This window comes from Syngnathus floridae, chromosome 4 (assembly GCF_059516105.1).
Source record: "Syngnathus floridae isolate MCC-2025c chromosome 4, RoL_Sflo_1.0, whole genome shotgun sequence".
In the NCBI taxonomy this organism is placed as follows: Eukaryota; Metazoa; Chordata; class Actinopteri; order Syngnathiformes; family Syngnathidae; genus Syngnathus; species Syngnathus floridae.
The window spans coordinates 18,358,785-18,382,749 of NC_142416.1; the positions used below are offsets into that span (position 1 = coordinate 18,358,785).

The window sequence follows — 23,965 nt, forward strand, 5'->3', positions numbered from 1 at the left end:
CGTGCTGGTGCTGCCAGTGGTGGAGGGGCTCCGTTTTCCACCATTCCTGGAAAGACCTCCAAGGCCCGAGTTAAAGTTGAGCCACTGACAACGCTGGGCTGGCTTTATTTTGGCCATTTTGCAGGAGGGATTTGATTTTTTTTTTTTAAACGGCAAGGAGTTAAAGATAATTTTCCTCAGATTACATTTTTGATTTTATTTTTTAGGTTATTCGATTTTGCTATCTGAAAACTGCAGAGACATAAATAATCCAAATTAGTTAGTTTGACATAATATTTTTGGAAAAAACTACCCAAAAAGTTGAATTGGACCAAGTAATGGGTCAGTCCATTTTATTTAAATCATGTTTTTTTTTTTGCCCAGCAATGTTAAGCTTGTCGGGTTAAGATTTGGATCCAAAAACAACAACTCATTGTATTTGTTTTGCTTCATTTTAATCTGGGTTGTCCAAACATAGGGATGGGGGGCCCCAGCATGAGCTCTTGGACCCTAAAAAACTGCTGGCTCGTGGACATTTCGGAAATTCGCGAACCAAAAATGTCCTAATAGTTTTTGGGGGGCGTACTTCTTTACATGTTGCAGGGTTTGTGGCATGCGTGAGAATCCCAGTCATTCTGAGCCGACTCAACTTTATAAAGTGCAGCGAGGGAGGAAGGGTGAGGAGGAGCGAGGGAGAGGGGTGAGAAGGAAGAGGGTGGTGGTGGGAGAGGGGGGGGGGTTAGTGGGGGCGGAGCTGCGGCTGCCTTTGATCTGGCAGCGGCTGGCTCTTTCATCCCTGTAGCCTCCCCCCATCCCCCTCACCCCCTCCATCCCCTCGTCCCGACCCGCTTCCTCACCCCCCTCCCCTCTCCCGACTCCCCCCCTGACACCCCCCACGTCCCCCCTCCCCTTTGTATGACTAAATTTGGTCCGAGTGTGGAGCTCGGCCAACATTTCCAGCAGCTGAGTAGCAAGCGAGGGAGGGAACAAGTGAGGGAGAGAGTCGGAGAGAGAGAGAGAGAGAGAGAGAGAGAGAGAGAGAGAGAGAGAGAGAGAGAGAGACATTAGTGGGGGGGAGGCGGTGAAAAAAAATACGATCAAAGGCTTTTGGGGTTTTGGAAGGCGCGCGTGGAAAAGAGCTGGGACTGGCGGCATTCCAGAGTATAGCGGAAAGAGCACAGACACACACACACACACACACACACACACTTTTATAAGAGTTAATTAGAGCCCCACAACCGAGCTTTCAGAGGAAAAAAAGAAAATATTTAAGATTTCGTCTTGTTTTCAGCCACTGAAAAAAGATGATGCGTGTTCTGCCTCATTATTGTAACTCTTTAATTTAATTAGCTGCCTTGTTCACAACTCAACCCCCCCCCCACACCACTACCAAGCCCCTAAAACCTTCCCAACAGAAACATATATTCTATATTTATGTATTTAAATTTATATATATGTATATATATACATATATAAGTATATTATTTATTTGTTTGTTTCATACCTTGGATGTGGTTTTTATTTGGGGACATGGTGGATTTGTGGCCTATTAAGATACAGGCCTGCAGGCCCCATTCTGCCACAAAAAAATATTTTGGCACGTAAAATGGTATATTCTGTCACACACACACAAAGACAGACGAAGGCCCCAAAATGCAGCAGATTCACACCTTATTCGATTTCCTGGTTTTGTCATTTAACGTCGCAGATACTACAGAGTAGAATGTAATGGTGGCAACCCCCAGTGGACAAAGTAATATCTGCACCTCACCGCCATATTCAGTATTTTGTCTTCTATATGATAAGTTAAAACAAATGAAAATAATGAAATAAATATCTACAGTTCAGTTGTATTTTTAAAAAATAAACATGTTTTGTAGTTCTCAATTTATGTGTTATTAGCTGAACCAAAGTATATAAAATGGTCCTCATTTCTGACTTCCGGTATTTTTATGTCATTATCGTTTCTGAGGTGCAAAAGGTTTGAGAACCGATGCTAAAACGATAACGGGAGCGCCCGAGCTCATTTGCATCCACGCCCAAGCTGCCCGGATACGGACAGCGCCTTTCGTCCGCTGTGAAATTGAGACGAGGCAACACCTTGAAAAAACACAAAAGTAAACACCTCGGCGTTGGCACGGACGTCCGTAACCTTCCGATCTAATTGGACGGGAATAAAAACGAAGAAAAGAGGAGGAGAGTAAGTAAGTACGGAGAGCTGCATTAGCATTTCTCTGCTAATGAGTTCATAAGAGTGACCCCGCTGGATGGCACATGAAAAGGAAGCATTCCTGCTGCGTTGTGACCTCAATTCACTTTTCTCTCAATTCACACATACGACATTTTGCACGTACATTAAGGCAAAGTGTATATACGATCGGCACACACACAGACACACACACAAAGGGCATAATTTAACATCAGCATAATTTGATCTTGCAGTATTAAAGAACGCAATACAGTTACATACTGTGTGAAATGGTCGACACTGTGTTCTTATTTTTTGGCTAAGTCTTTTTATTTTAATATATTTTTTATTTTTTTTGTTATATTGCACAACCAAAAATGACATCTTATAGTCTGATAGAAATATGCTGTAATTTTCCACAAATTTGTTGTATTAACTTTTCACATTTTGCCTTAATTTTGAGGCTTTTAAATTGTTTTTTTTACAAGTTGTGAACTATTAGCATGCAATTTTGCAAGCCTACTGCCAAGAGAGGTGCAAGAAAAATGTCATATATGATTTTTAGTATTCCTTCAAGTGATGAATTAAGTTTGCCTCCTTGGGGTAGCCGTAGAATAAAAATGGCGGTGAAACGTGGCAGCCTTCTTGTAAAGTGAGGTGCAACCCATGCAATATAATATGAGATGACCAGGCCCTGCTTATATTTTAAAAAATGTACCTTGTATTACGTGATTTTTTTGCATATTATTGAAATTAATAGTTAAAACAAACAAACACAGAAAAATCTAAACGCACTGTCCCTTTAAGAAATTGAAATGGGGGAACAAACTGGGGAAAAATAAAGACAGATTGGAAAGCGCAAAAAGAAACAATAAACTACAATTCAAATGAAGACAATCAAGAAAAGAACAAAAAAAAAAAAAGGGAATATCAGAAAAGATCAATGAAAATGTACTCCAGTGAAAAGATGATCTTCACTTCTTTTCTCAACATAGTATTTGTTTCAAATTGGACATGATTGTTGCAAAATTCTCTTTGGTGCAACAACACGGAGTCGAGGTTGTCTATTATTGTCTCATCTTTAATTTGCTCTATTTTCACCACCGCACAAAACACTTCAAACGAGAAATCCCGCTAATTGTCTGCAGTCGGGCGCCCCGTTACTGGCGCTACATCGCTACGTCACTTACCGGTTTGGGCTCACAGGTTGAATCCCTCACGCGACTTCATCCCACCACCTGCTCGTCATCCATCTCAGCTACCTTGATGTGAAAATCACAACCCTGCGCCGGGACGGGAAACAAACGTCAAATTAGGATGAAAAGAGCTAGCAATTAAAAGAGCAATGAGACACCATTTTATCAAGCAAAAAAAAAAAATGCAACTCGTAACTCCTCGGAGGAGGTCCGACCGAGGTGAATGATTATCGTGCTGGGATCGGTAGGCGGCTTCATGAAGGGGAAGAAAGTGTCCCGGGGGTGCGGCGAAGGAAGGCAGACGTATGATCTGCTGATTTACGACGGCACACGCGCAACCACACTATCATTAAAATGAAATGATCTCGACGGAAATGCTGGCGTTTGGGTGGGGATGCCGCAGGCCGTCAATACGCACGTTAGCAAAGTTCATCGGCGTTCAAAGTTGGACGTATGAACGGGTGACACCAAGGGATCGAGTTTGAAGGCCATCACAGTAACAGGAGTTGAGTTTCCGCCAGGAAAGGATTTGATAATTTTTTGTTGAGGATTTGTTGCAAAAATGATACATTTTAAAGGTTCACCAAAAATTTGGTCAAATCCAGCTGACTGAATTTTAGAGGTCTGGTGGAAAGTTTTTAAATTTGTCAGAGAACAGATCAAGCTTCTACAAAAGTTGTTTTTGAAGGATCCCCGGAAATCAAAATGTCAAACTTAGATTTTTGTGGGTTTACTTATAATAGGCATTTCTACGAAGTTTGGTTTTGCTAAATCCAGGACATCTACCAACCCCGAATTTTGGAGGTCATCCAAAAAGTCTTTGATTACAAATCAGATAAAATCTCCAAGAAATATTACTTTTTTTAAAGGTTTCCTGGAATTGCTGCTAGGCTTTCCAGGCATGGATTCTTGAAACTTTTTTTGTGGGTCTCCTCGTGATAGACATGGCTCCTAAATTTCACGTTGCTATGCCAAATTGGCTCCTCGTGATAGACATGGCTCCTGAATTTCACGTTGCTATGCCAAACTGGCTTTGGGGACAAAAATCCAACGGGGGTGCTACCCAGCCTGGATTTTGGAGGTCTACCAGAAAACCTTGCTTGGTGCTTTATTTGGCCAAAGAATAATAACGACTACGGAAAAAAGTGTACACTGTAATCGATCCCTTCAGAGTGGCACAACACGCTTTGTTTATTGTGGCCCGGCATGACTACGCCGAATGAGGCCGGGCCAGCTTCTCCACTGCGCGCTGTTTGTGTTGCATTGTTCAAGTCCAAAGGGGAAGTGGGCCAGTCTTGCGAGCACACACGCACCGCCGCTCCTTTCATCCCACTGCGTTATTGGAGAAAGCACCGAGCGTTGCGTCAGGGCCCGCTGTGTCAGGGTCATGGGTCAGAGTTGAAACCCCCCCCCCCCCACGCTCTACCCACTCCCTCATCCAGTTACTAATCAAGCACACGCCGCACCTCGCTGACCCTGCTCCCGCGTCTGTGGACCAGATCAAACGCGGAGCGCCGCTACCACTGGCATGCTCTTATCAGCCTGGTTGTCTCATCACATCAACATGCAGGGCTAAACAATAAACATCACCTAGACTGCTTTGACTCTCGATGTGTGTGTGTGTGGGGGGGGTTTATCAGATAGAAAGTCATGTTACTTCTGGCTGTGGGATCCCATTATGTCATTGTTTGGATTCCTTACATGAGAATTTTATTAGATTTGTGTGTAAGGCAGCGCGGTGGAGGTAGTGGTTAGAAGGTCTGCCTCGTGATCCTCCGGTTCAGGGTTTTCTCCTCAGTTCACAGGTGTCTGTGGTTGTTTGTCTACTAATACCCTGCAAGTGACTGGTGAACAGGTCAAGGTGTACCCCACCTCTAAAAGTCGTAAGTTTGGGCCAGCTGACTTTTTGGGGATTTACAGATTTTTCCAGGATTTTTTTCACCCCACATTTCTCCCTGTCCACTGTGGAGAACCAATGAATCTTTATAAGTGTTTTCTGAAGAATTTTCTGATTTGGTAAAAATCTTGTTTTGCAGATACTATTTCTGGCCGCCCCATGCCCCCCCCAAAAGGGGAAAATAGATTCTAGCTCCGCCCATGCGCAAAATGTCAAAAGCAATGAATGAGTTCACAGTTGTATCTTGTTTTCAACATTCATCCAAAATTCTCTTAGAGCCTCCACATCGTGCTTACCACCTCTTCCAGCACTTTCCAAACTACACACACTCAAACCAGCAGACATCCCAAAAGATTTTTCCTTCTTGCCATAAAGTCGACTAATAATTCCATAGCGGACATGTTTTTTTCAAATATCTAGCCAATAAAAATGATTCTGTTTCTCAAAGGGAAGTCAGGTGACGCTTAAATCTTTCTCGCTACATACTTCACAAAGTTTTCGTCACGCAAGCATGTCCTCGAGCACCGGCACACCTTGAAGCCATGTGACAATAGCGGAATGTTCAGTAAACATTCACTCGTGTACCAAACGTCCTTGCGTTTGAATAAAATGAACCAGGAAGACTTTCGTTTCGTTGACCTTCCAAAGCCTGTTGCTTTTATTATTTTTTTTTCCGTTCTCTCCTCCTGTTTGTGACTTCCACCGCTGTTAATGTCATTCGCCCTCTTTTGGTTTCACTGCTCCCACCGAGTTGCCTTGGCGTCGACTCGGACTGATGCTCGCAAACACGGCGCCCCTGGGTAAAGTCTGTGTTTTCATCTCCGTCCAGTGAAGGCCTATTACCTTATGAAATGTCCGTATTGCCAAATTGCGCTGAGGTCACCTTTTTCCCTGCACAGCCATGGCGGAAATAAAGAGCCGTTCATCAAACAAGGCGGCCGAGATTGTTTCACGTCAAAGATTTAAATATTTTTTTTATATATTTACCTTCCCTGTCAAAATTGATTGAACGTTAACAAGCTTATCGTTTCGACAAAGCCCAAAAAGAGAGTGATTGATTCTGAAACGGCATTGCTGAAAAAAACCCAAGGTCTCATCCATATGCCGCGTATCTCCGGTTTTGAGCAGATGACATTTTCTTAGCATACATTACACATGCATATCATCTGGGCTAATCACACTATTTGTGGCGGCTGATTGCGATGTTGCTTAAGACGGGCGGCTTCTTTGTGTTGGAGCTAATGATGTCCCTTTGTGACGGAGCCCGGGCGCGAGGGCTGAGGACACCGCTATAGACTCCAGAAGAGCTGTTGTGCGCGGGTCTTAGTCTGACTGGCAGCTGCGTTAATCCGCCCTTTGTGTCTTCGGCAGGGCCCCACTGAGCTCCCCTGACAGGGACCGACGTTCTCCACTCCGGCAGACAGCCCAGATGGGTCGAGTGAGGCAGGAGGAGGGAGGAGAGGGAGGGAGGGAGAAGGACGCTTTCAAGGAGGGAGAGAAGATCCACAAGAGGTGCAAGGATGGAGGGGGAAATGAGGTGGATCTTTAGGACATTATTTACGAAGAGCTGCAAAAGCAAAGAAGGTTGTAAAATGCATGCCGGGCCACTAGTTGGCGATGTGTGAACAAAAAAAACAACTTTTGAAGCTACGAAAGTTTCAGGGGTGGGCGTATTGAAGTTGAATAAAGTTTGACTCATTTGCTGTCCTGGTTTGCTTCCCTTAATGTGCAATAAATTATTAAATTTAATATAACCCGGTGCTCCCTATATACAAAAAGATTGGACTTTAAAAACCGGTGAACAGTATCGTCCGAGAAATACGGTACTTTTACTGTCCGTCACTGACATTAAAAAAAAACAAAAAAAAATTGGAATGAAACGAAAACTTTCCAGGGAGTTTGCGCTGGATTCACACAAGTCATGTTGGGAGCCTGCTCTTAAGAAGCACTTCTCAGCGAACATGATGAAATGGTCCTTTAAAGTGCTCTCTGAGGCTGCCGACACTTCAAGGGCTCCTCAGAACCCTTAGCACCGCCTTGTATCACCCCGGCGGGAAGAAGCGGGAGCAAAAAGAGGACCGAGGAGACAAACACCATAAGGGAGAAAGCTCTAAAACACCCGGAAAAAAAAAAAAATGTGCAAAAGAGTCACAGATGAGCAAAAAGAAAGTTGAAATGAAAGAATATTTCTGAAGCGATCCTATGATCAGACGAGATAAGAGCGCAGTAAATTCAGCCAGTGGAGTTGAGTTGCTTTGCTTTTTCCAAACTCCAGCGAAGGAAGGACTAAGAGGCGAGGAGCGAGAGCGGCGTGCCCACCAGCTTTTTACTCGGGGAAAGCCTAATGAGTTCCTGTGGGATGGGTGCCGGCTGTCAGTCATCGTCATTCTCCCGCAGCTCGTCCCGCACATCCAGAACCAAGGGGCATGAAATAATTAAAAGATGGCCGCCGCGGCTCGGGGAAGCGAGGAAGTCGCAGCTTGTTTCGCTGGAGAGGGGAGGGGTGGGGCGTTTGGAGAAGTCACGGTGCCCGAACGTAATTCATGGTGACAATGAGGCAACAGCGTTACAGCCTATTGCGTAATGCAAACAATGAAAGAAAGATGGCGCAAGGGGAGTTGAAAGGGAGCGCCCGCTGACGACAACGCGGCACGTTTTTACTTCGAGACAAAAAAACGTGAATGAGCATGTATTATTTGGTGGAGAGTATTGGTTTTAAATTTAAGCTAAATGTCCTGTTCAAAGTCAAAATTTCAAATTGTCTCCTTAAAATTGTCCTTAAATGTATCCAAGGAAAATATTTCTCTAAAATGTTTACTATAAATAGAAAATATGCAAATATAAATTGCGCGCAAAATGCTTTTTTTTTCCAATTTTCATTCTCCATACATAAATCAAGCTGTAAGCGCCGAAAATAAAAACAGCCAAATTATTACGACACCTTTCGCTCAAACCCAAACAAGGAGGGCTGGCCCGGTGAGCATGACAAAACGAGCGGCACCTGAAACAAAGCAAGCCGGCTTTGGTCAAATTTGCATGTGAATGGCCGCTGAGGGCTTCCTGTAATTGCCGCCGCGCAACCGGTCAGCTTTGAAACAAAAATTATTTATTGACGCGGGTAGTCGGCTCGGTCCATCACAAAGCTCTCAACAAGGACGGTCTCTTCGTGATTATTTTGGGGCGGCTCAAAAATAGAAATAGATTTTCTCTCAGGTCTTACTGGTTTAGAGATCGGGCCCAGTGACAAGCCAATGAGCCAGAAAAGGTTAATCCACGAGTTTAGCCCGCCCCACTAGAGCGTCCCAAAGATTTCGGATTTCCCTTCCTCTCCACGAGTCAGTCCGAGGTTAATTGCACGTCCATCTCCTCAACAAAAAACATGGCGTCCGCCTCTGTTTGTGTAAACATTTGGCAGCCGAGACACGGCCGAGGCCGCCAGGGGAGGCGGGATGGGCGTCGGCTCAAGGGGGAGGGGGGGGACGGAGTGTGACGACGGCCAAGGTTGGGCCGTGAGGTGGGCCGGAGGACCTGGCTGCAGATCAGAAGCGGCCGTGTTGAGGACGCCAGGGAGCTACGGGCAGAGCGCCAGCGGCGATTCTCTACCGACAGGCCAGTAACAAAACTCAGGAGGACGCCGAAACATTTTCCAAACCTGTCTTCGGTTACTTGAAGGAGTGCAATGTATCATGAGAAAACCTGGGTTGTATATACTGTAACTCGGGCACATTTTGGGTGGCCTGGCGATTGCCATTTTTCCATTCCGTCTTCTTGTCTCGTCAACCGGGAGGCTGCGCTGTCATGGGCTGAGCGCTTTGATGGTGTCGGGGGGATTAGTCATCCTGCTCATTGGCTCGTGTGCCACTGTCACATTTGCAGCCCACTCCTGACAAATTACCAATATTTGCCCATGCTGGAATTCTTGACACAGGCCCACTTTGATGTGAGATGCGTCATCCTGATTATTAAATGCAATCGCTAATTTGGAGCGTGCATGTGTTGGACTTCATCTTCCAACCACGACCATTAAAAATAAGTGAGTACGACTTTCCTGTTTAGATAGAAGTTGGGCAGCATCTTGTGGCTTCAGAAGAAGAAGCAAAAAAAAAAAAGTCTTGGCCAGCGGTGCCATATACATCGCTAACAGCCGGGTGGAGTCTTTTGGCAAACAAAGGCGTCCATTTTAACCAATCTAGGGGGACATGCCAGTCTTTGAGGTTTGTGTGTATTTTTTGGAAGGGGGGGGGGGTCTCGTGAGGAATTCAGGGGCATCTCCTTAATGGCAGCGGGAGAGCCGTGGACGCGTAGGCGAGCGAGCGGCACAGCTCCACATCAGCTCATTAGGGCCCCCGGACTGGCGAGCTTGGAGCCACATTAAAGAGCCGCCGTGCCTTTCAACATGTGCCGGCTGCTCTCCCTTCCGCATTCACACCCGACGAGTTTGATCGCCGAGGCGAACGTTTGTACTATTTTGCGATTTCGTTTGATAGCTGCAGTGTTTCAACTTTGTGCTGTTCCGTTGACTGCGGTTGGAGTTTCTTGCTCTAGGGCTCCCTCAACAGGTCTGGAGAGGGAGTTATCGTTTAAAAGAAGTCCCGCACAGTTCAAATGTCAAAGCGTGAGGACGCCCTGACATACAGACCAATCGCAGTGACGGCGGATCCTCCTTTTCTGACTCCGGGGATCAAAATAATCCACCGGAGTCCTCTTCACACACTCTTAAAAGAAGTGGTGGGATTTGCCCCCTCACCACCCGGGGAGGTTTGACTTTTGAGGTTTCACCGGGTCAAGCCCGTGCTTATCGTTGTCATGATGAAACAGCAAGTTAGCGAGCATGATAGATAGAGTAATCAGTTGCAATTAACCCATCATTGCTTTTTATTTAAACTGGTGGGAGAGTGGTGTTTTTTTTTCCTACGGTGTCGGAACGGATTAACAGTGTTTCAATTCATTTCAATAGGGAAAGCGTATTTGAGATACGAATGATTTCAATTACAAATGTGGTCACAGAACGAATTCAACTTGTAAGTCGGGGTACCGCGCTAAGTATAAAAGTGGAAACGTCTGATTTATAAAGTGACAGATGAACTTTAAAAGAAACAATTCATGAAAATAAAATAGAGAAGGAAGGGAGAGAGGGGGGAAAGGGTTTTCTACCGAAGTGAGTCCCTGTCACAAGTGTCACATGCATTTATTTTCCTCTTTTCACCATCATTCAATTAACTTTGCATTCTGTGATGCGAAAAAAAAACCAACCTCCGAACATTTGATCTTTTTACATGATCACCCTGTGAAGGTGTCACCGGCAGGCCTTTGATACCGCGAGACGCCCGTTGTGTCATCGCAGCACTGCGGGATACGGGAGCCTACCACTTCCCAACGGGGAGGGAACGTGACAAGGTAAACACGGGTGTCATGGCGATGCGCTCGGAATAACTTCCATAAAGCGCCTTTCAAGGGACGCGCCGCTGACTAGCTGGATGTTGTTGGATTTGAACTTTGAAATGACAAATATGGACATTTTAGCATTTTCAATGAATCTGTCACCTGGGAGGCCAGAAATGCTATCTAGACGTGCTAACCGCTAGCTAATTTAACCGCCTCAGTTTTTTCATATTAGTTTTATCCTATTTCAGCAAGGATTTATTTTTTGTTGGTAAAATATTTGTACCACAAGGATGTACGTTTCGGAGTACATCTGCATATCTTGATGCGTTCGCATGCTCGTACAAGAGTGCGACGGCACAGCTGCGCTGGAGGTCTGCACAGTCTCAACTTGTGGAATTCCCCTCATCCAGATCAAATGGAGGAAGAGATATATGGCCTCACGCTGCCTTCCAATTAATACTTCCCCTCACTTCCACGAGAAGATGAAATGTGATATCGTTGAGCAGACAGAGTGATGAATAGACTTTATGGGATTGTTGGAAAAAAAAAAAAAAAGCGAAAAGCAAATACACTATTTGGTCATGTGTCTTTTTTTGCAGAATGTAGGAGGAAGCTGGACTACGCAGAGCAAACCCCTCCAAGAAACCAAAACCTAAAAACTGGGAAGCTAACATGCTAACTGCTAACACCCGCGCACTGCCCCGCGAAGCAAACAAAAATGTTGATTCTATGCTCCAGATTAAATGGCAAAAAAAGACAAGACACGATAAGCACGGTCTCGTGGAAAGAAAGCGGAAATTGAGCCGCCTAGTTAGTCATAATTGGCTCATTTTGTTTGTAAGGTCACGATAGCACTTAAAGCCTCTTTGGATGCTTTCCCGCCGAAATGCAACATGCAACACGGGCGGCCCTTTTGTGTGCCAGCGAGCGCTGATGTGCTTTCTGTTTCCATGCCAACTCACTTTCATCTTTCATCTTTCTTACGAGCTCATCCTACGCTCCAGATGAATTAGGTTGGTTACAAATTCTTTTGAAGTGCGCGCACGACCCCTCCCCTCCCCACACCACCATTTGCCGCCCCTCTTCAGCGAAACAAAACAAAACAAAAAAAAAAAGAAAGAAACCAGCACGGCGCTACAAATGTAAGCCAGTAATCTCGCTCGTTTCAGCTCCTTTAGCAAACGGGCGACGGCGCCACAGACGGGATATTCACACTTAATTTCTATTTGGAAGACGTCCCTCGCTCCTTCCATCCCTTCGCTCCCGGTTTCTGCCGCCGTCACACACTTCCGTTCCCATTATGGAGACGCTCGTCGAGAGGGTCGCATTGAGGATTGTTAATGATCTTCAATTACGGCCATGCCGGCTCCCGAGGGGTAAAAAGGAAGGTGGGGGTCTCTTAAGGATCAAAGGTTTTAGACCTGAAGAGGGACTTGGTTCTCCTCGCAGATGCATTTAGTAAAAGATGCTCGGCTCAATTCTGCCCGTGGACACAAAAAGGCAATTTCCAGCCTCGGGGTGTGTGCGCCCGTAATGGAGGCAGCGAGACATCTGAGAGCGAGTGGCTGCAACCCGGGTTGCAGATCGCCGATAAACACTTGAGCTCTGCTTTAGTTTGTGTGATTTTATTCTCAGCTTGACTTCATTAGTTGAGGGCTTCAAACGGGGTCATGAGTTGACATTATATTTTGAAGGGGGGGCAGAATAATAAGATCCGAACCCGATGGAAAAATACATCGGAAGGTCGAGCGTAACGTGTTCCGGGTTTAAACGATCACCCTTCGTTATTTTCAATCGTTTTGAGATTGCAACAAGTGGGTACATGAAAACGATGCTAGCGCTAATTCTGAGTTAGCTTAGCAATGTTAGCCATCATACAGCACACCGTACATGGAATCATTTGATAACTCGTGTGAAGACGATTCGACAATGCTTGATAGATAGTTAAGACCCCGAGGCGTTTCTTGCAAAAAGACAAACTCTGGCCCTAGTCTGAATCACAGGTTTCATTTTGAACTCCTCACCGCAGTAAAACTTGAAAGTAGCCTAAGACGGAAACGATTCATCCCCGGTGGTGCCAAACACGGCGCCCGGATGTTCGTTTGAAGAACTCCGAGAATGCGTGCGCCGTTGTCTGGCGCTTCGCATCTGAACGCAAAGGTCGTGATTCCTCCCGAAACAAGACGGCAGTTTTAAAACAAACGGGAGATCAGAGCAAAGAAAGGTTTGCGCGGGTCGTCGATTCATCTCCCGAAACAAAGTGTTGTTGTCTTCTTTCAACTTAAGACGCCTTGACGGGAAGACTAAAAAAAGCAGAAAGGTACCGATACGCGTCCTTCGGTTTGAAATACAAACGTTGGCAGAGTTTGGTTATTATTGGAATCAGCGGCGGCTCTCTGTCATGTGCTCGACTCAAAATGCTTAGCCGCTAATTATATCCCCGTCAAACGGCGACAGCTTACGGAACCAAGAGCGAAGTGAAAATACTGGATGACAAAGACAAGGCACACACACACACACACAAAATCAGTTTTTGGGCCTTCCTGTCCTTGACGGTCCACCCACCGCTGTGCAAACCAGGAAAGATCAGCTCATCAAAAGAGAAAAATAAGCAAATTCAGCAGCCTGCCTTTCAAAAACTGGGACGGTGCGGTAATTTCCTTGATTGGAACACGATTTCCGAAACCAGTGAATTCTCGTCTGGATCGGAACGTATCGCGGGAAGACTGATTTATTTGGGTTAAGCTTAGTCGGGATCGTACGGAGGCTTTAAGCGGCAGAGTGACGTTTCATCGCACGGAGGGGAGAAAATATCCACGCCGGTTTGGAAGAAAAAGCCGATCCGAAGCGCATGAAAAGAGCCAAGGGTGATATTATAGCCCGACAACATTTGGTTAATTGGAGATTGGTCACGGCCTGTAATATTTGACTGTAATCTGAAGGGCCCGTGAAAGCGAGAGTGAGGGCTTGGCGAGGAGGGAGATCAGCACAAGCTGTGAGGAGCAGCCCGTGATAAGATTAAACCCATTCACATGCTGCAAATGGGAGAAAGGGAAAAAAAAAAAAAAAAACAGCAGCGCCTCTTTATCAGCCTCATTGCTTACATCCTTTTGCTCCTCAAGCTTGTTTTCATGCAAATAACCGCATAAGAGAGGCGGCAACAATAACCTCCGACATGCTGCAACATACATCCGACGTGTTTGAGAATAGAATAACATCCGTTCTGGCCTTATTTTCCTCCCCGTTGCTGCGCGCAAGAAAAAACGACTCATTATGAACTTCAAAGACACAGATAGGAGTTTTAATTAAGAGAAATGCTGAGGAGCTGTGCAGATAAGTAACCCCCCCCCTTTACCCAATTCCCCCGCTCCATTTTCCACCCCGCAACCCCCGTTAGCTCAGCCCCGCCCCTCAGAGCTCCGACAGCATCATTAGGGCATCGCGCAAGGCTGGCGGAGCGCAGCGGTGGACCGTCACGGCGACCCGTGAAACCAAGCGCTAATCCTACTATCGGGCTTCCTTTGTGCTGAAGCCGAATGACACTGTGCATTTTTTTTTTCCCGTGAAAATGTGCTAACAAACATGAGATTATCGTATCGCCGCTGATCCGATGGGTGCTGCGGAGGATGAAAACCGAGAGAACATCAATTATCTATACGGTCCTGCATTCTGGTCCTGAGACCCTGGACTGGTTCTAAATCAATCACAGTATTTTGCGACACTTCTTACGAATGTGCCGTCGACAAAAATCAAGCCGGTGAGGTCAAGTGAGTCAAAGTCAAAGGGTTTTGTTGACTGTCCATATTTGATAGCCTCATCAGGGGTGCGCCGGTGCGCGTCACATATAGCCGCATATACGCACGCCTGGCTCACGAGTCAAGTTAGACCGGCGCGGAGAAATCCGCCGCCTTCGGGGGAGCGCCTAGTGTCGAGAAGATTAATTGGAGACGGCGCTCGGAGGCGCGAATGTGTTCATCTGCGAATGGGCCAAACTCGGGATCCATCAGCACGTTGGATCCCACGTGAACATCAAACCCCTGCAGAGGTGCTTCTCTTTTGTCTCCGGGTAGTCCTGCCTGGCACGCTGCCCAGCGCCTCCCGCTTTCATGTGGCCAGGGAATTCTCCTCCCTCTGTGTGCTTTTGCGCCGGAGTGTGACGCCTTCGCAGGTACTGCCTTTCAAATCTGTTTTGTGTTTTGGCACGCGTCCAACCGGCCTCGCACAGGTGGCTGTTCTCCCGCAGGCTCCTCGCCGCCGACCAGACTGCAGCCAAGCGACTATTAACGGAAGCGCCAGAGGACCATAACTCTGGAGACGGCCGCACTCGCAGTTAAGTGTCGGGAAGTGGTTTGACATACGCGTGAAGCTTGCGTGTGCCGTAAATCACCGCGGCTTTTTCATGTGCGCCGCCAGCGTTGAGTCAGAGTTTTTTGCGTGTGTTCATACGCGGCCACTTGTTTGGCTTCCTCCTGCGTTTTACTTTTACGCCGACATGACGAAAAAATGGAACGCGCAAACTTGCATGTGTTGCCACTGCGTGTTGATTTTGGAGCAAACGTGACGACGTTTCTCGACTTTTTGCGGAGATCCCCGTTGTGAAGCTAAGCTTTTCCATCCACGCTGAGCATGGTGGCTGACTTGAACCCCGACAAAAGAAAGAAAACGCTAAACATGGTTCAGACAAAGCACTCACTTGGAGGTTGATGGCGCCTTCTGGTGTCTTCATAGTTTTCCCAGTCCCAATGTGGTGCAGGTATGTTTACACGAGCAAAGAATGGGCCTGCAGGACATGCAGCACCTGGCCTCCATCTCGAGGGGCAACAGCTGGATGCCGTCTGTTGATAGCGGGATGCAGCTGGACCAGTCGCTAAGCCGTCCTTCGCCCAAGCGGAAACTGCTGTAAAAAGCCATGTGCAGAAACGACAATGGGGTTGGATCGATGTCGTTTGAATCTGGATTAAAAGGTACTGCAGATGGATGTGCCTAGGAAATAAAAGGATGGACGGACGGATTGGATGGATGGATTAAATAGGAGAAATGTTTTATAAATGACCACCAATACGGTATTTAAAGTGTTTTGCTATTCAGATACTGGAAATGATTTCCTTCTACGAAAAAAAAATAAATACAAAGAAAGCAAAGTATCGCCAGCCTTCTGAAACTAATTGCCTTCAACTTCCAGGAGCCAAGAGAGCCATTCCAGCCTTCTGATATCGGATTTTAAAAGATCAGATGAAAAGGGAGAGGGAAAAAAAGCGCTCATCTAATGATTCATATATGGTAACACAACGTTAGAAAAACTTTTCCAAATAATGCAAAGCAGAAGCAAGTCATGCTTGCTGCGCTGCCTCGGTAAGTGGCGACCAAAAAAAAAAAAAAAGATGTGAGACATCACTTATGGTTGCCTGATCACGCCGTTGCCTTAAGTCAATATTTCTTCCAAAATAGAAATCCATTCTCCCAGCCCTTGGTTGGCTTTGATGTGCAGTGTCTGGGTCTTACATCAGACACTGGGGTCAACGCCTGAAAAGGCAAGTCAATTTTCCGACAGACATCAGAGGGAGAGGCTTCTCCTGCGCAGGTAGCGCAGGGCTACGAGAGCCGTACCACCATCGAAAATCTCTTCATCGGTCTCATCTGACTGGAAAAGACAGATGGGACAAAGCGGGCTCATTGTTGCGTTACTTATTCATGTCGATTTACGAGAAGATAGGACAAACAGTCGGGGTCCGACGACAGCGACTGACTCCGGCCACGTAAAAGTTTTTATGTGTCACTACGATAAAAGGCAAAAGGATCTTGGCGAGTTCAATAATGACCGACAAGAAGCAAGAAATACCCCCCAAAAACTTTCAAAATCCAACCACAACTAATTTTGCTGCCAATTTCTGGCAATCTCCTGGTGAAATCTAACGATCCGGTGGAGAGACATCAAATACAAGCACGAACGAAAGAGCGAGGCCCCTCACCGCCAACGCAGCTCCCGTATGTGTCATTACACGCAGCGGCATTCATTAAGTCGAGTATGTGTGGAGAGTTAAAGGCTGCCGAAATGGGGGATTTCCCCCCCCCCTGACTGTCTGAACTTGACTTACAGCGTCTTGGAGTGTGTGTGCAGGCAAACGCATGGCTGACGGCGTCTATCCTTCCATATTTTTTTTTTTACAAGTATGCTAGTTAAACCAGCACTGAAATACGACTTTGATAAAGACACAGTACTGATTTACCGTCCTGGCTTTTATTATTGCTCGCAACGTAACGTAGCGACCCTCCGGGCATTTTTTTTTCCTGTGGGAGGAGTTTCGGGGTTGGAAACCACCTGCTTTGAATGATTGAAAATCGTAGTCCGTGCTAATGTTGAGTGAACTGCCTGACATTCAGTTACACGATGAACTTTTAAGTCCTACGCTACGACGGAATCGTCCCCGTATTGTTTTACGGCTATCTCGACACCCACTCGGCAGAACGATGATCTGCGATGCTGTCGCCGATAGATGGGGCGGCGGTGCCAGAGATTCCATTAAGCTTCAAATTAAAGCAGGCACATCAAAGGCTACCCGAAAAAGGCAGCACGAAAAAGTGACAGGGCAAAGGAGGAAGGAAAATGAAAAAGAAGAGTCTAATTTGCGCAATCAACCAAAACGACGCAGAACTTAATCCAAATCAATACGTGCCAGGGTAGGAATATTGTTACCATGCTGGTGTGGAACTTATTAGCCAAAGATGAAAGCATCAAAGTGGCCGGCAAGATTAATTTACAGTCTTTTAGAGCGCAGGATGGAAAAAAAAAATAATTGCAGACGCTCATGTCAATTTTTTTCTTGCAGACCACATTTGAACCGGGCTACGTTTGTAAAGCCGAAATTTGGACGGCACCTGACTGACAGCTCAAAAGACTGTTTTCTCCGGCAGCCAGCGCAAATAAATTCATTAGAACAACATCAGTGAAATCACTTGACAACATTTTGACAGCAGCTACAACGCACTCCACTTTGTCTAGACGCTCGTACGTCCAGCTCCATTTTATGTACGCTCGATCCAAAATCTGTCACGATTGGACAAGAGACCACTTGGGGATTACATTGTCTCTGCGGATAATCGCTATTTATTTAGCCGTCCAGGGTGGAAAATTTACAAGCGATCCCCTCGAGGGGTTTCTGCGAGTGTTTTATCACGTGGAGATATTGAAGTAGCGGACGGGAAAGACTCTGGACTGATGCTGTCTGCTTAAGTCCCAAAGATTGTCCACGAGCTGTTTAAACAGGGTCTCTCTTGCCTTTTTTTTTTTTCCCAAAAAGCAGATGAAGGGCAAAGAGGGGTATCGGGTAAGAGGAGTGCTTGTGTATGAGTGTGTCTGGCTGATTGCATCGCCACACAAGCGTGCCTTCAAAGCGTTCCCCGCCGCCCAGTTTGACCAGATAAGCCCCACACACACACATTCTGCGGTTCAGCGAGGGGACAGGAAGACACACAGAGGGGTCAACGGTAGTGCCATCTGCTCTACGTGTACAACAAATAGTATACGTCAACAAAGCTGATGCACCGTCCGAACATATTGCTCAGATTGATCGGCGAGCAATCTACAGAGGCGCATATGGCGCGGTTTATCTAGCTTGTTTATTCGTGGCCATACCGTGTTGCATTTCTATACACACCTGATGCTGCCCCAATATGTAGAACTCACGGGAAAACCGACCCACGGTTGCCTAGCTGGGTTCTTCGAAATGCGGGGATGACTAAAGCGAGATCTCGTCATCAGGAACTTTGTCTCCCTCTGGGTCGACGCTACAATGTTGCTTGCTAACTCGGGATCGAGCCGTTGAGAACGATCAACGCTTCGGGAGTTGAGTTCTTTTGGTATTGGTCCGCTGAGGGACTTTATCCAAATGACTTTGCCTGAAAAGGTGTTTTCCAATTTTTCCCCAGAGGGGGTTTTGCCTCTAGACATGGAGGCCAATGCACAATCAGTTATGACAAGTGCATCTACGGTTTTAATCATCGAATGAATGAACTTGCCGAGACAACAAAGGAGCTAGCTGGGCACAGGCACGGCGCTGTGTCATGAAACCCAATAACAACGTGATGAGTCACATTCGAGGCAAACATGGAGAGTGAAACTGCCATGTGGGGGCTTGTCAGCGAGCCAAAGAAAACACAATCGGCTTAGCTGAAGAGAGAGGAAACTTACACAATAGCGGCCCTAATATCTAATCAAACAAACCTAAGATGGACGCTTTTTCAGACAATAGACTGCGAGGACCGACTAGCATTCGTGTGGCGGCGGCTGACGAGTCATCTTTCTAGGGCGAGGCTTTTGCCGGTAATCATACAGCGCTGTACTTTGTTGGGATAACTCTGCTTCGTATTAGAGCTGATGGGAAACAAATGCGCCCAGCGTGTCTTCTTAAATTTGAGGAACACCCTAATCCAAATCCACAAGCTTCCGAAGGCAAGAGACGAGTTAACCTCGGAAAGCCTCCCGTTTGCTTTGCTGTGGCGGGGATGGTAATGACAAGGAAGGTTGGAAGTTCCCGAACCGTCTCCTGGCACGGGAAGCCGAAATCCACAAGAATGACAAGGCGGTATTATGTACTTCGCCACAAGGTGTACGGGACATTGACTGGGGCGAGTCATATCGCTGTAACAGAGACTGGGAGAGGAAGCGAATCAAAGGGGTGAAACTGGGAGACCACATAGAAAACGGAACAATGAGGTTCTTTCAGCGAGGCTCGACGATGAAAAGAAAGAGGACAGATGAAGGTGAAACGTCAGCGTTACGATCCTGAGAGACGACGGAAACAAAGTCGAGAAAGTTTTACGACGGATACGAATCAGCGGGTAAATGCTCAGGGGTTGTTGACAACCCGTAAGGTCAAAGGGCGGGGCGTCCAAATGACGACTCCCCGAGCCCGACTTGGGAAGAGGTTCTTTCATCAGTTCTAATCTTTGAAACATAAACAGGGAGCGCATCCGACACGGTCGTTCTCTGGCCGATGGGTGGCCCTCCCACGAGGGGAGACGAGAGGCAACATAAACCAACAGTGGGAAGGAAAAACGCCTTCCCGCTATCGATTCAAATGTTTTGGTTCGAGACGCTCACGTTGCGGCACACGTCGATGGAGCTGGTATCTCTCCTGGCAATCAGTGAGCTTCTGAGAATTGTGTTTATTACTGGAAGGCATCACTGCGCTACAAATCTTGGTGCTAGTTAGCAAACAGCTCCATTCATAACAACACATGACCTACCACAATGTTTTGTTTTGAATCGTATAATGTCCCGTGTGGGCTTGTTTGCGCAAAGGGGTACGGTTTGGTTCAGGTCATCGCAGTTCAGATCAGGGAGACGCTTTGATTTTCCACCGCTGGCCGGATGGGTCCAAGCAAAACAGCAAAACGGTTGTATACGTTATGTACACGTTCATGGTGTAACCCCGCCTCTTTCCACAAATCAGCTGGGATTGGCTACGTCAGATTTGGGGGCGATAAAAAATATTAGTTGACTAAATATTAGGGATACGATGGAATCAGATGGGAATGATTGTCGGTTTTGGCAGAGTATGGTAAAACTCCGCATGACAGAGACACTGTGCGCTAAGAGCAGCTAAAGCTAAAGCAGTTTTTTTAGGGGGGGGGCATTTGAAAAGATAAGGCCAGTGAGCTAATGCAGACATACTGCCGTAATCCTTTTTTTTTTTTTTTAACCCCCCCCCACTTCAGCAGCTTCCCCGCGCTTCTGCCGCATATCTGTGACAGATTAGGCCAGATCACTGAGGATTACCTGGACCAGACACAGCCTCGACACGCCGACCATAGACACCCCCCTTCTTGGTGCGGCGCATTTGAATTTCAAATTGAATAGATGAACATATTGACAGTCAAGAGTCGGAAAGTGTGATATGTACAAAAAAAAAAGTATCTCATCGTATGTGCGATGGCGCCGCAAGGGGGTTAACCTGCCAGTCCGTTGGGATGTTGCCGAGTGAATATAGGTCAGACCTTGTTTTGGTTGCTATCTGCCTTTCATTGCGGGATAAAAAGGTGCTTACATCCTCCAGCTAATGATCAGTTCTTTCTAAAAATAAAATATATATATATATAAAAAAAAAAAACAGGGGCAGCACTCTGTAGCCATAGCCAAATATCAGAGCGAAAGACATCATTACTGTCTGTCTTTGTTCTGTTCTCAAATTCGTCTCCAATTTAGCGCTGTCTTCTGGTCGCTTGTGGTACGACACATTTTTAAGCATCGGGTGGGGGGGTCCAGTAAGGGGGGGGCATTCAGTCAAGGGGGTTTAATCTCACAGATTTGACGCGAGCGTGAGATAAAGTGAACGTGACGGCTTGCCACTCTCAAATGTTGCTTTTGATCATTTTTAAAGGGAAACTTTTTGCATTTGAAAAAGGACAGAAACTTTTGGCTCAACTTTCACAGAGTTGATCAGATCAGATCCAGGGAGGATATTTGACGCAGAGCCATCAGACTCGACTAGTGGAGCGAGAATAAATCAGCAACGGCCTTCATCTTGAGTCACACAGACATTTTTGATTAAAAACAGTATATACAGATTTGTCTTTTCTTCCCTGTAGAAAAATAACAGAAATACACATCACGATCGGCACTTGGGGTGCCCAAGCATATTTCACGGGGAGGGCAGTGCCCCCGGCGGACCCCCTCTAGCTCCGCCAGTGCGCCACAACTTATATTAGTTTCCTTAAATTAGGAGTCGAAGATTTATAATATGTAGTTGACCTGTTCTGAACTGATTTATTGGCACAAAGAAGCCCCTACAGACGCTTTCATTTCCGCGTAAATGCCTGGGAGGTAAGGTGTGTGAGAACGGGAGAGTGATGGAGCAGGTGTACAAGAGACGAGGTTGTGTTTGTGTGAATGCTTGCAGGCGTGGGGTGGGGTCGCAGGCTGAGACCCCACCTGGACTCAGAACAAGCGGGGACCCGGCCGGGGGGGGGGGGGGGATGCGGACACTCCATAATGCTCACTACAAAGAGGCCGAGGCGGGGCGAGGTGCACGGCCGGCAAAACAGCGCCAAAGTCCCATTGTTCTGTCGCCGTTTCATCTCTCCTCCTCCTCTCCAAATATTTGGAGGAAGGCTCTGAATAACATGCTGGTACTGAGAATATTGCGCAGTGTATATTGTTGAAAGGAACTCCGGCAGTGGCAGTTTTTGGCTCTTCAAAGACATTTGCCTTTGTTTTGTTTGGGTTTTGTTTGCTCCTGTATTGAATTGTGTGGCGGGATTTCGTGGATATCTCATTGTTTCGGGATTTGGGATTGTTGGACAGCTGAGCGCCCACTGGCTCATTTATTTTTATTGCATCATGTGACTCATTGTAATTGCAGCGCGCTGGCTGAAATGAGGCAAAGATAAGAACGAGCGCTTTCCCACTGTCGTTGTTTTTCGGAGGGAATTTTCTGCCGTCGTTCATGCCGAGTAATACCAGGGGGCTCCTCGCTTTACCCAAACGATTTTATTTGTCTGGGTAATGATGAGTTTGAAATTATATTAAGTCCAGTAGTCTACATTGAACTATAAATATATTTTATAGAACTTTATCCGAGGGCTGAATAGCGTACTAAACCGCAGCTTGGCGATAATCATGTCATCACAGAAGGGGGGAGCATGATTCTCTGCATTTCAGAATTATGCTATAGGGCCGTTTGATGGTCCTTTCCTGGGGACACCAACAGTGATTGGGCCCTGAGGGTGCCCCGCGGCACGGCCCAGTTGCCCCGAGTCTGAGTGACAGCGCTAATGAAGCTCGCCATCGCGGGGCAAGCGACCGCTCCGAAGCAGCCGAGGCGGGAACTTCAATCGGCCTGCGTGACGTCCGAGGAGTTTTGATTTCTTTGCATTAGTGAGGGGAGGGGGGGTCCCTATGGGAGAATGGCAGCCCTAGTCTGTCTTTGAATACTTCTGCATTTACTGCATGTCACTTCTCACAAAGAAGAGACGACGGCGGAGGGGTTATACATTAAATATCTAATTTCTATTGGATTGGATCATATGAAAACTGATTTTGTCATTGTCATTGTTATGCAAGAGTCCAAAATGTTGACAGTAAGTGTGGACCAACTTGCAACGTAGCCCTGAAACTAAAAGTACCTTGCGAGTTGAAATGAGTTGACTTGAAAATTCTTGCTTGACTGCAATTGCGCTTCCCGAGCAACAAATTAGCTTCAACTCGCTCACGAGAACACGTTCTTTGGACCAATAAAGAGCAGGCGAACCTCGGAAGACTCATCGCCACTTTGTTCTATTATTCAGCATCTCCGTGGGGTTGCGTTCGAGATCCTAACGGCAAGATTCGTGTGCCGCCGGGAGCCTGTTTACGCCCCGGCTTGGGCCCGCACGGCCCGTCCGACTCAAGCGTGCAACTCATCACGAGTGACATAAAAAATAAATCAAAAAGTAGACGAACGGGAGTGTACCGTTTGTTAATCGCATGTTCGCTAGCACGTTTGGGGAAACTTTTGGGTGTTTTTTTTTTTTTTTTGCGGGCAGCCTTTCTTGGATGCGTGTGACTCACGCAAACAAATGACTCGACTCCACTTTTGTCATTCAGCGCGCGTGGAGCGGTCGTCACCGGCGTGACACGCTCAGAATGCTCATTTAGTAACCGCATAAATAGTCGTTTGAAAGATAAAAGCAAAACGTGTTTGTATTTTTGTTTGTGTTTTTTTTTAAAAGCTGGCCTCGGCTCCCCCAAAGGCATTTAGAGCACTTTGGTAATAAGGCGTAGGGGTTTAGTAGTAGCGGGGAAGAGCAGAGCACGCTTTGATGTGCTCTTAGATGAAGCGAAATCTACAGCGATGTCTACAAAAATACACGCGGCGAGACCAGACGAGACGAGACGCGCTCCTCTCAGCTGGCCCGTCTTCTCTGGTCCCGAGCCAGCATGAAAGACAGCAGCGGGAGGGCTTGTATGGACCTTGTCGACAGCCTCGCGTAAACAGTCCCCCTGCAGAAGCGCTGACCGGGGAGACTTTTTATTTTTTTTCACGAACATGTCTTTTCCAAAGTCAGAAATTTCCCTCAACGCAACCCAAACTAAACTTTTTAAAGATTAGCCTTTGATACTCGGCTCGTTTTGAAGAGCCGCAGTGAGGAGGCATCGCTCTGAAGAGCGCACGTCGCTCAAGGGACTTGAAGTTGACTCAAGTTTGTAGAGCGTGTTGATATAATGTTGTTGTTTTGTATTTCAACTCTAGTTTTCGGGACAATAAGAAGACAACTTCAGTTCGCTTCTTGATAATAAATAATGTAGATAAATTTAGTCTCCTTATGAAAATATGGATTGAA

General features: G+C 46.5%; 1 protein-coding gene across 4 annotated transcripts in view; it reads right to left on the reverse strand.

The window, feature by feature from the left end:
* lef1 (lymphoid enhancer-binding factor 1) overlaps window positions 1-23,965 on the reverse strand; it is a 57,542-nt gene that overhangs the window by 30,414 nt on the left and 3,163 nt on the right. For all 4 annotated transcript variants that reach the window (XM_088373009.1, XM_088373008.1, XM_088373011.1 and 1 more), the window contains exons 3-4: window positions 15,339-15,542; window positions 3,358-3,450 (exon numbers count right to left, since the gene is read on the reverse strand). The gene's annotated coding sequence lies outside the window, so the exon portion shown is untranslated. The remainder of the gene's footprint in view (window positions 1-3,357; window positions 3,451-15,338; window positions 15,543-23,965) is intronic.